The sequence below is a fragment of the Lipotes vexillifer genome, unplaced genomic scaffold, assembly GCF_000442215.2.
Source record: "Lipotes vexillifer unplaced genomic scaffold, Lipotes_vexillifer_v1.1 scaffold1098, whole genome shotgun sequence".
Lineage (NCBI taxonomy): Eukaryota > Metazoa > Chordata > Mammalia > Artiodactyla > Lipotidae > Lipotes > Lipotes vexillifer.
This window is the reverse complement of record NW_006798559.1, coordinates 236,433-248,394: the sequence shown is the minus strand read 5'-3', so window position 1 is coordinate 248,394 and position 11,962 is coordinate 236,433. Positions and strand designations below refer to the sequence as shown.

General features: G+C 40.7%; 1 protein-coding gene across 1 annotated transcript in view; it reads left to right on the top strand.

Annotated features, from left to right (window-relative positions):
* TCF7L1 (transcription factor 7 like 1) overlaps positions 1-11,962 on the top strand; it is a 162,232-nt gene that overhangs the window by 143,253 nt on the left and 7,017 nt on the right. The window lies entirely within an intron of this gene.

The following is an 11,962-nucleotide window of genomic DNA, read 5'->3' as shown; positions in this document are numbered from 1 at the left end:
AGCCCCAACCGGTAGAGGGCCGCGTCACCAAAAAAAAAAAAAAAAAAAAAAAAAAGATAAAAAAAGAAAAAAAACAACTAGGGACTTCCCTGGCAGTCCAGTGGTTAAGACTCCGTGCTTCCACTGCAGGGGGCATGGGTTCCATCCCTGGTCGGGGAACTAAGATCCCACATGCTGCACGGCATGGCCAAAAAATAAAAAACAAGTAAATAAATAAATAAAAACAAAAACTCAAGCGTATAGCTTGAAAGCACTCACCTGGATTCTACAAAGTAAATGAAAATTGACATTTACCTAGACACATCCTGGCAACAGTCTGAACTTTAAGGGTTTAATTTTTTTTTTTTTTCCTACAAGCATCTATGCAGGAAGGAAAAGGCCAGTGTCAAAGGAACAAAATTAAGGTAAACTCAGGATTCTCTTTTGCTGCCTTTAATGCCAGCAAACAGTAGAAAAGGGAGAGTCTTGATAAGGAAAGATTTATACCAAGAATTTTGTGCCCAGTCCAATTTGCAAAGACCTCAGAAATGTACCACTGCTTCCAAGAAGGACCTAAAGCACCTGCTAATTCCATGCAGCGTTTTCTCTCTGCTGCTGCCCTACAGAGACCCTGGTTTATCTTCACATCTTTCGGAGCTTTCAGCTTACTGCTTGCCGCCTGTGAGGAGCTCAGAGAATATTTGTTAGTACGTTAATATAGACTCTCATCCCATCATTTTCTTCTCTGCGCTCCACTCCACTGGCTTCCTGGGGGTTCCTCAAACACACGGAGCATCCTGTCCACCTCGGAGCCAATGCGCTGGGTGCCTTCTGCCAAAACACACTTCCCTCTCATGCCCACACATCTCACTCCACTGCCTTCGTGTATTCATTCAAAAGTCATTTTCTCATTGAGGCCGTCCCTGGTCAGCGTGTGTAACTTATAACCCACACCTGCCTCGCTCCTTACCTGCCGTCCCTGACTTGGTTTTTCTCCTTAACATTTATCACTATCTAATATTTTAGTTATTTATTTATTTGGCTTATTGTCTGTCTGTCTGTCCAATTAGAATGTACCTAACGCAAGGATAGGTATTTTTGTCTAAAAAGACAAGATTCTCTAGTGCATTCACGAGACCTAGAACTGTGCCTGGCACATAGTTGATGCAACATAAATACCTGTGATCCGTATTTTCTGCAGGGCCAATTAGATCAGCAATCCAGCCATGTCATCAGAGACCCAGGTTCTTTCCACCTCTGCTTGTTGGCCTCCAGCCCTTTGACTGCCCAACTCAGTCCCTGCTGTGTAGACAGTCTCCACAAACATTTACCCAATAAATAAAAGTGTGAATTTCCATTTCTCTCGAAAATTCCGTATAGGAGACATATGTTCAAATTTCCTTTCTTTAATAGGATACGATGACAGAATTGACAGAAAAGAGCTTACATTTCGCCTTTAAAGTAGTATTTGTTAGAGGGTGGTGTGTGTGTGCACACACAGAATTGGGAGTTTTTTCCCTCAACTTTAATGAAGTTCCTGTTTGCCCCTGCTTATATTATAAATCCACCGCTGTGACTGGACTGGTATTTTAGGAACAAACCAGTTTCCTTTTCCCCCCAAGTCCTGCATTTGAACACATAATCTCTTGAAAACAGTTCTGGCCCACTAAAAGAGAAGGTTTTCTCAATCACTAAACAGACGATTGATTGTGGATAGAGCTTTTTTTTTTTTAATTAATTTATTTTTGGCTGTGTTGGGTCTTCGTTTCTGTGCAAGGGATTTCTCTAGTTGCGGCAAGCAGGGGCCACTCTTCATCGCAGTGGGCGGACCTCTCACTGTCGCGGCCTCTCTTGTTGCGGAGCACAGGCTCCAGATGCGCAGGCTCAGTAGTTGTGGCTCACGGGCCCAGTTGCTCCGCGGCATGTAGGATCTTCCCAGACCAGGGCTCGAACCCATGTCCCCTGCGTTGGCAGGCGGACTCTCAACCACTGTGCCACCAGGGAAGCCCCGAGCATATTTCTTAAACATATAAAGTCAGGTACAGTTAGGAACCCACTGCACCTCTGAGGATCTTTTCTGGGCAGCCTGTTAGGTGGTCTGTGTCTGCTTTGTAGGTGATACCACAGAATTAAGGCTCCTCTTTGCCTGATCTAAAAAACGTTATCCTTCTTATCGCTGAAATTCAGATCAGGAAGAAAAGGAGGTAGTGAATTAACACTCGGAGCAAGAGGCTTTGTGAAGGCCTCAAACCAGTTACTCAGAGAAGCAGGCGGTGAAGAGTGGCAGGGCCTCATGGAAGGATGGTTTGTGGAGAGGTGGCTGGTCCATCTGTGCTGGTGCGTGGGCTTTACTTAGAACTTGGAAGAAAGTCATGAACAGTAGAAGAGGGGATGAATTGCTTCCTCAGGACCAGGAGTTTCAAGGAGAACTTTGGCTTGGACCAACCCTAGAAACAGACAAGAAACACTTGAGCTGGGAAGGGGGTGGGTCTGCGTGATGGGCTGGAAGGATTCAGGTCCAAGGTGGCTCTGAGATGCTCTTCTTTGGATAAAACTGGACTCGGCTACCTTGCCCAGGGAACACCTGTACCCTGGGTTGGGCGTGCTCTTTGCACTGCAGAGCAAGCTGTCCACTGAGAGGTGTGTGGTGGTTCTCAACATTCCTGCCCTTGGCCTGGGTTTATGCTGTGGACATCCTGCCCCTGGGGACAGCGAAGAGAAGAAGCAGAAAGAGCGGGAACTTTTCTTGGGAGGGTAGCCTCCTAGGAGAGCTTTCCCTGAGTCGGTCCTAAAGGGAGTGATTTTTGCTAATCAGTCCCAGAGGCCTCATCTTCCCAGCCTGACCAAGGAAAAGTCTACCTTCCTTTTTCTTTCTGTGAACCCACCACCTTCCAGTCCATTTTTTGGAAAATGATGCCACCTAATGGGAAACAATAATAATAACTCATGGAGTGTTAAAGTGAAGAGACCTGCATTTTAAATATAACTCACATTTCCCTGCTTTGTACTTAACTCTGCCACCCATTCGGTGCTGTTTGTCAGTTTCTTTTTAAAAATTTTATTGCAAAATTTTTCAACCATATACAAAACAAGACAGTACAAAGAAATCCCATGTACCCATCTCCTAGCCTTAAAAAACGTCAGTATTTTGCTGTGTTTATTTCATCTATCTTCCCAACACCCCTTCCCTTGTTTTTTCTTTTTTTTTTGAATTTTTGAATTTTATTTTATTTTTTTATACAGCAGGTTCTTATTAGTTATCCATTTTATACACATCAGTGTATACATGTCAATCCCAATCTCCCAATTCATCACACCACCACCACCACCCCCTGCCGCTTTCCCCCGTTGGTGTCCATACATTTGTTCTCTACATCTGTGTCTCAATTTCTGCCTTGCAAACCAATTCATCTGTACCATATTTCTAGGTTCCACATATATGCATTAATATACGATATTTGTTTTTCTATTTCTGACTTACTTCACTCTGTATGACAGTCACTAGGTCCATCCATGTCTCTACAAATGACCCAATTTCGTTCCTTTTTATGGCTGAATAATATTCCATTTTATATATGTACCACATCTTCTTTATCCATTCGTCTGTCAATGGGCATAGAGCTTACTTCCATGACCTGGCTCTTGTAAATAGTGCTGTAATGAACATTGCATGTGTCTTTTTGAATTATGGTTTTCTCTGGGTATATGCCCAGTAGTGGGATTGCTGGGTCATATGGTAATTCTATTTTTAGTTTTTTAAGGAACCTATACTGTTCTCCATAGTGGTTGTATCAATTTACATTCCCACCAACAGTGAAAGAGGGTTCCCTTTTCTCCACACCCTGTCCAGCATTTGTTGTGTGTAGGTTTTCTGATGATGCCCATTCTAACTGGTGTGAGGTGATACCTCATTGGAGTTTTGATTTGCATTTCTCTAATAATTAGTGATGTTGAGCAGCTTTTCATGTGCTTCTTAGCCATCTGTATGTCTTCTTTGCAGAAATATCTATTTGGGTCTTATGCCCATTTTTGGATTGGGTTGTTTGTTTTTTTAATATTGAGCTGTGTGAGCTGTTTATATATTTTGGAGATTAATCCTTTGTCCATTGATTCGTTTGCAAATATTTTCTCCCATTCTGAGGGTTGTCTTTTCGTCTTGTTTGTAGTTTGCTTTGCAAAAGCTTTTAAGTTTCATTAGGTCCCATTTGTTTGTCTTTGTTTTTATTTCCATTACTCTAGGAGGTGGATCGAAAAAGATCTTGCTGTGATATATGTCGTAGAGCGTTCTTCCTGTGTTTTCCTCTAAGAGTTTTATAGTGTCCGGTCTTACATTTAGGTCTCTAATCCATTTGCAGTTTATTTTTGTGTATGGTGTTAGGGAGTGTTCTAATTTCATTCTTTTACATGTAGCTGTCCAGTTTTCCCAGCACCACTTATTGAAGAGACTGTCTTTTCTCCATTGTGTATCCTTGCCTCCTTTGTCATAGATTAGTTGACCATAGGTGCGTGCGTTTATCTCTGGGCTTTCTATCCTGTTCCATTGATCTATATTTCTGTTCTTGTGCCAGTACCATATTGTCTCGATTACTATAGCTTTGTAGTGTAGTCTGAAGTCAGGGAGTCTGATTCCTCTAGCTCCATTTTTTTCCCTCAAGACGCTTTGGCTATTCAGGGACTTTTGTGCCGCCATACAAATTTTAAGATTTTTTTGTTCTAGTTCTGTAAAAAATGCCATTGGTAATTTCATAGGGATTGCACTGAATCTGTAGATTGCTTTGGGTAGTATAGTCATTTTCACAATATTGATTCTTCCAATCCAAGAACATGGTACATCTCTCCATCTGTTTGTATCATCTTTAACTTTTTTCATCAGTGTCTCATGGTTTTCTGCATACAGGTCTTTTGTCTCCCTAGGTAGGTTTATTCCTAGGTATTTTATTCTTTTTGTTGCAGTGGTGAATGGGAGTGTTTCTTTAATTTCTCTTTCAGATTTTTCATCATTAGTGTACAGGAATGCAGGAGATTTCTGTGCACTCATTTTGTGTCCTGCAACTTTACCAAATTCATTGATTAGCTCTAGTAGTTTTCTGGTGGTATCTTTAGGATTCTGTACGTGTAGTATCATGTCATCTGCAAACAGTGACAGTTTTACTCCTTCTTTTCCAATTTGTATTCCTTTTCTTTCTTTTTCTTCTCTGATTGCCATGGCTAGGACTTCCAAAACTATGTTGAATAATAGTGGGGAGACTGGACATCCTTTTCTTGTTCGTGATCTTAGAGGAAGTGCTTTCAGTTTTTCACCAGTGAGAATGATGTTTGCTGTAGGTTTGTCGTATATGGCCTTTATTATGGTGAGGTAGGTTCCCTCTATACCCACTTTCTGGAGAGTTTTTTATCATAAATGGGTGTTGAATTTTGTCAAAAGCTTTTTCTGCATCTATTGATGATCATATGGTTTTTCTTCTTCAGTTTATTAATATGGTGAATCACATGGATTGACTTGCGTATATTGAAGAATCCTTGCATCCCTGGGATAAATCCCATTTGATCGTGGTGTATGATCCTTTTAATGTGTTGTTGGATTCTGTTTGCTAGTGTTTTGTTGAGGATTTTTGCATCTATATTCAACAGTGATATTGGTCTGTAATTTTCTTTTTTTATAGTGTCTTTGTCTGGTTTTGGTATCAGGGTGATGGTGGCCTCATAGAGTGAGTTTGGGAGTGTTCCTTCCTCTGCAAATTTTTAGAAGAGTTTGAGAAAGAGGGGTGTTAGCTCTTCTCTAAATGTTTGATATAATTCACCTGTGAAGCCATCTGGTCCTGGACTTTTGTTTGTTGGAAGATTTTTAGTCACAGTTTCAATTTCATTACTTGTGATTGGTCTGTTCATATTTTCTATTTCTTCCTGGTTCAGTCTTGGAAGGTTATACCTTTCTAAGAATTGGTCCATTTCTTCCAGGTTGTCCATTTTATTGGCATAGAGTTGCTTGTAGTAGTGTCTTATGATGCTTTGTATTTCTGCGGTGTCTGTAACTTCTCTTTTTTCATTTCTAATTTTATTGATTTGAGTCCTCTCAAATCAATCTTTTTCTTGATGAGTCTGGCTAATGGTTTATCAGTTTTGTTTATCTTCTCGAAGAACCAGCCTTTAGTTTTATTGATCTTTGCTATTGTTTTCTTTGTTTCTATTTCATTTATTTCTCCTCTGATCTTTATGACTTCTTTCCTTCTGCTAACTTTGGGTTTTGTCTGTTCTTTCTCTAGTTCCTTTAGGTGTAAGGTTAGATAGTTTATTTGAGGTTTTTCTTGTTTTTTTTTTTTTTTTTCTTGTTTCTTGAGGTAGGCTTGTATTGCTATAAACTTCCCTCTTAGAACTGCTTTTGCTGCATCCCATAGGTTTTGGATCATTGTGTTTTCATTGTCATTTGTCTCTAGGTATTTTTTGAGTTCCTCTTTGATTTCTTCAGTGATCTCTTGGTTATTTAGTAACGTATGTTTAGCCTCCATGTGTTGGTGTTTTTTACATTTTTTTCCCTATAATTGATTTCTAATCTCATAGCATTGTGGTCATAAAAGATGCTTGATATGATTTCAGTTTTCTTAAATTTACTGAGGCTTGATTTGTGACCCAAGATGTGATCTATCCCGGAGAATGTTCCGTGCGCACTTGAGAAGAAAGTGTAATCTGCTGTTTGGGGATGGAGTGTCCTATAAATATCAGTTAAATCTATCTGGTCTATTGTGTCATTTAAAGCTTCTGTTTCCTTCTTAATTTTCTGTTTGGATGATCTGTCCATTGGTGTAAGTGAGGTGTTAAAGTGCCCCACTGTTATTGTCTTTCTGTCGATTTCCTCTTTTAGAGCTGTTAGCAGTTGCCTTATGTATTGAGGTACTCCTATGTTGGGTGCATATATATTTATAATTGTTATATCTTCTTCTTGGATTGATCCCTTGATCATTATGTAGTGTCCTTCCTTGTCTCTTGTAACATTATTTTAAAGTCTATTTTATCTGCTATGAGTATTGCTACTCCAGCTTTCTTTTGATTTCCACTGGCTTGGAATATCTTTTTCCATCCCCTCACTTTCAGTCTGTATGTGTCCCTAGGTCTGAAGTGGGTTTCTTGTAGACAGCTTATATATGGGTCTTGTTTTAGTATCCATTCAGCCAGCCTGTGTCTTTTGGTTGGAGCATTTAATCCGTTCACATTTAAGGTAATTATCCATAGGTATGTTCCTGTTACCATTTTCTTAATTGTTTGGGGCTTGTTTTTGTAGGTCCTTTTCTTCTCTTGTGTTTCCCACTTAGAGAAGTTCCTTTAGCATTTGTTGTAGAGCTGGTTTGGTGGTGCTGAATTCTCTTAGCTTTTGCTTGTCTGTAAAGCTTTTGATTTCTCTATCAAATCTGAATGAGATCCTTGCCGGGTAGAGTAATCTTGGTTGTAGATTCTTCCCTCTCATCACTTTAAGTATATCATGCCACTCCCTTCTGGCTTGTAGAGTTTGTGCTGAGAAATCAGCTGTTAACCTTATGGGAGTTCCCTTCTATGTTATTTGTCATTTTTCCCTTGCTGCTTTCAATAATTTTTCTTTGTCCTTAATTTTTGCCAATTTGATTACTATGTATCTCGGCATGTTTCTCCTTGGGTTTATCCTGTATGGGATTCTCTGCGCTTCCTGAACATGGGTGGCTATTTCCTTTCCCATGTTAGGGAAGTTTTCGACTATAATCTCTTCAGATATTTTCTCGGGTCCTTTCTCTCTGTCTTCTCCTTCTGGGACCCCTGTAATGCAAATGTTGTTGCGTTTGATATTGTCTCAGAGGTCTCTTAGGCTGTTTTCATTTCTTTTCATCCTTTTTTCTTTATTCTGTTCCACAGCAGTGATTTCCACCATTCTGTCTTCCAGGTCACTTGTCCATTCTTCGGCCTCAGTTTTCTGCTCTTGATTCCTTCTAGTGTAGTTTTCATTTCAGTTATTGTATTGGTCATCTCTGTTTTTTTATTCTTTAATTCTTCTAGGTCTTTGTTAAACGTTTCTTGCATCTTCTCGATCTTTGCCTCCATTCTTTCCCCGAGGTCCTGGATCATCTTCACTGTCATTATTCTGAATTCTTTTTCTGGAAGGTTGCCTATCTCCACTTCATTTAGTTGTTTTTCTGGGGTTTTATCTTGTTCCTTCATCTGGTACATAGCCCTCTCTCTGCCTTTTCATCTTGTCTATCTTTGTGTGAATGTGGTTTTTCTTCCACAGGCTGCAAGACTGTAGTTCTTCTTGCTTCTGCTGTCTGCCCTCTGGTGGATGAGGCTATCTAAGAGGCTTGTGCAAGCTTCCTGATGGGAGGGACTAGTGGTGGGTAGAGCTGGGTATTGCTCTGGTGGGCAGAGCTCAGTGAAACTTTAATCTGCTTGTCTGCTGATGGGTGGGGCTGAGTTTCCTCCCTGTTGGTTGTTTGACCTGAAGTGACCCAGCACTGGAGCCTACAGGCTCTTTGGTGAGGCTAATGGCAGACTCCGGGAGGGCTTATGTGAAGGAGTACTTCCCAGAACTTCTGCCGCCAGTGTCCTTGTCCCCACGGTGAGCCACAGCCATCCCCCGCCTCTGCAGGAGACCCTCCAACACTAGGAGGTAGGTCTGGTTCAGTCTCCTACGGGGTCACTCCTCCTTCCCCTGGGTCCTTATGCACATACTACTTTATGTGTCCCCTCCAAGAGTGGAGTCTCTGTTTCCCCCAGTCCTGTCGAAGTCCTGCAATCAAATCCCACTAGCCTTCAAGGTCTGATTCTCTAGGAATTCCTCCTCCCGTTGCCGGACCCCCAGGTTGGGAAGCCTGACGTGGGGCTCAGAACCTTCACTCCAGTGGGTGGACTTCTGTGGTATAATTGTTCTCCAGTTTGTGAGTGACCCACCCAGCACTTATGGGATTTTATTTTATTGTGATTGTGCCCCTCCTACTGTCTCATTGTGGCTTCTCCTTTGTCTTTGGATGTGGGGTATCTTTTTTGGTGAGTTCCAGTGTCTTCCTGTCTATGATTGTTCATCAGTTAGTTGTGATTCCTGTGCTCTCGCAAGAGGGAGTGAACACATGTCCTTCTACTCCGCCGTCTTGAACCCAAGCCTTCCAGACCTTTAGTCCTGTTTGTCAGTTTCTGATGAAGCCAAACTCAAGAGCACATGGCCAGTCAGGATTCATAATACTATTAAGTATTTTAAGATGGCTCTATGTACATATATCCAATCATCACATAGTACACATTAAATATATAACAATCTTATTTGTCAGTTATACCTCAGTAAAGCTGAAATTTTAAATTTAAAAAAAGATACCTGTAAATGATATAAATGAAAAACAGATGTACAAGAAGTCTAAATGAATGGAGATATGCCAAAATGATAATAGTGACTGGGTTAGGCTAGTGTGATTCTGGAGTTTTTTTGGTTTGTTTTTGTGTGTGTGTGTGTGTGTGTGTGTGTGTGTGTGTGTGTGATTGTGTTTTCTAAATGTTTTATAATATAGTTTGTATTTCTTTCTTAGGAAATATTTGTTCATTGTAAGTATAGTTTTAAGTAGGTAATAATTAAATTGGAAAATACAGAAAGGGAAATAAGAAAAACAAAACCACCTGTAGTCCCACCACTCAAATATACTTACTGTTTACCTTTTGGTGTGCTTCTAGTCTTTTTGTTTGTTTGTTTGTTTTTTCTTCCACTGCGCTGCACTACTGGTGGGATGAGATCTTAGTTCCCCAACCAGGGATCGAACCCCAGCCCATGGTAGTGAAGCACCGAGTCCTAACCACTGGACCACCAGGGAACTGACTCTGGTCTTTTTTTTAAACCATAGGATTTATGTGTTTTTTAAAAATTGTAATCATTCTGCGTAATTCTTTTTATCATTTACTGTCACTTTAGTAATAATTCTATTCCTTTTATGATACTAAAAATCACCCTTTAGACAAAGCTGTTTCCGGGAAACCTCAGTGCATCATTGCGTTGCATCAGGATCCTAGAAATCTGACCTTAAAATAATTTTTTTATACTCTTATTTGTGCGGTATGTTCATGTACGTGGAGACCTCTTCAAAAGCCAGTGAGGGAACAGGTGAAAACAGTAAGAAGAAAAGAATTTTAGAATTTATTGTGCAACGTCAAATGAGCCGGCTAAGGGTGGTGATAGGAAGTTGTTCAAGGTGAGGTACCAGCAGGGTCCAGCCGTGTGCCAGCGCCACCTAGTGGTTTTGGTTATGAACCATCTGCATTCTTGGTCTCACTTCTGTGAGTCTGAGAGCTGGGCCCCTGGGTTCTAGGCCTTGCTCCAGGACTCTGCCTCTCATCTCTGCTTAGCCTACTGAAAATGGAGCAAGATTACTGTCAGCACACGAATGCCTAGGAGATGTACATATAGGTGCTTGCATGATGAGCACCCAAGGGGCACTGAGTAAAAGGCAGAAGGGCTCAGGAATCTATGAAACGAAACATTCAGCTGGGAAGACAGAAGTTTGGAATTCTGGCCCCTGAGATGCCACCAAATCATCATCCTTTTTACGAATCTCGTTTTTAATAAATCTCTTCTCCACTTGTAACTCATTTACCTTATTATCCGAAAAAGTGTGTGTCAGTCCTTTCTCTGACAGATGTTTTGATTAGGCTGTTGAGGTGCCAGGTAGCACAAGAGAAGACACCCTGGTTTGTTAGAGCCATAAAGGGCTGATAGGAATCCAGTTCTACCACTTACTAGCCCTGTGGCTCAGGCTAAGTCACTTAATCTTTCCCCACTCAGTTTCCTCATTCCTCAAATGAAGATAATCATAGCTTTTTTGCTAGGTTATAATAATGACGATAGCCATTTTTATAATAAAAATCTTTATTGTTAAGTCAGGTTATGTCAAAACAATTAAAAATTAAATTGAGTTTAGTAATTCCAGGACACACAGGTTTTTCCCTTTTTTAACGTTTCTGAAGCAGGATGTGTTGGTGACATGCCATTGTTTTTGCTTTCTTAACAGTTATGTAAAATGTACTCCTTACGCTCTCTGGTATTGTAAATGAAATGTGATAATTAGGTCAGCAGAGTGTTTGAGACTCTCCAGGGAGAGAACTGTTTTAAGTGCTCTTGGTGGTATCTGTAAACCCTGAACATGACAACTGGTTATATGAGGTCTGATGGTGACAGTTCCCTCACTGCTCTGTTACCAGTCTCAGATGTGAACCTATGAGCTACCCTTTCTAGGAAGTTCATTTGGAAAGCGTGTGTTGAGGGACTTCCCTGGCGGTCCAGTGGTTAAGACTCTGCGCTTCTGTTGCCGGGGTCATGGGTTTGATCCCTGGTCGGGGAACTAAGATCCCTCATGCTGCACAGTGCAGCCAAAAAGAAGAGGAAAAAAAAAAAAAACTGAAAAGGAAAGCGTGTGTTCTAGTCACTGAGATTACACAGAGCACAGTTCATAATTCAGCAGCCTGTAGCATTTAGCACCACACAGTACACATGAAGTGAGTAATGGTGGGCTGTTTTGAAGAGGGTACGTAGGAGGGTGGATGTAATCCCTTCTCTAATTCTGTTGGTTCTTTCTCTGCTGTATAGACTGCTGCTTTCTCTCAAGTACTCTTCGAGGGCTGAATGGGATGTTGCATGGAAAATACCTGGTATCTATTCAACCAAGTACATAACCACAGGTTTTACAGGCATATCTTGTTTTATTGTTCTTTACTGTGCTTCGAAGATATTACATTTTTTATGAATTGAAGGTTTATAGCAATCTTGCATCCAGCAAGTCTGTCGGCATCATTTTTCCAACAGCCTTTGCTCACTTTGTGTCTCTGGGTCACGTTTCAGTAATTCTCGCAATATTTCAAATTTATTCATTATTATTATTATAATCGTTATGCTGACCTGTGATCCCTGATCTTTGATGTCACTATTGCAAAAATATTACAACTCACTGAAGGCTCAGATGATAGCACCTTTTTTTTTTTTTTTTTTTTTTTT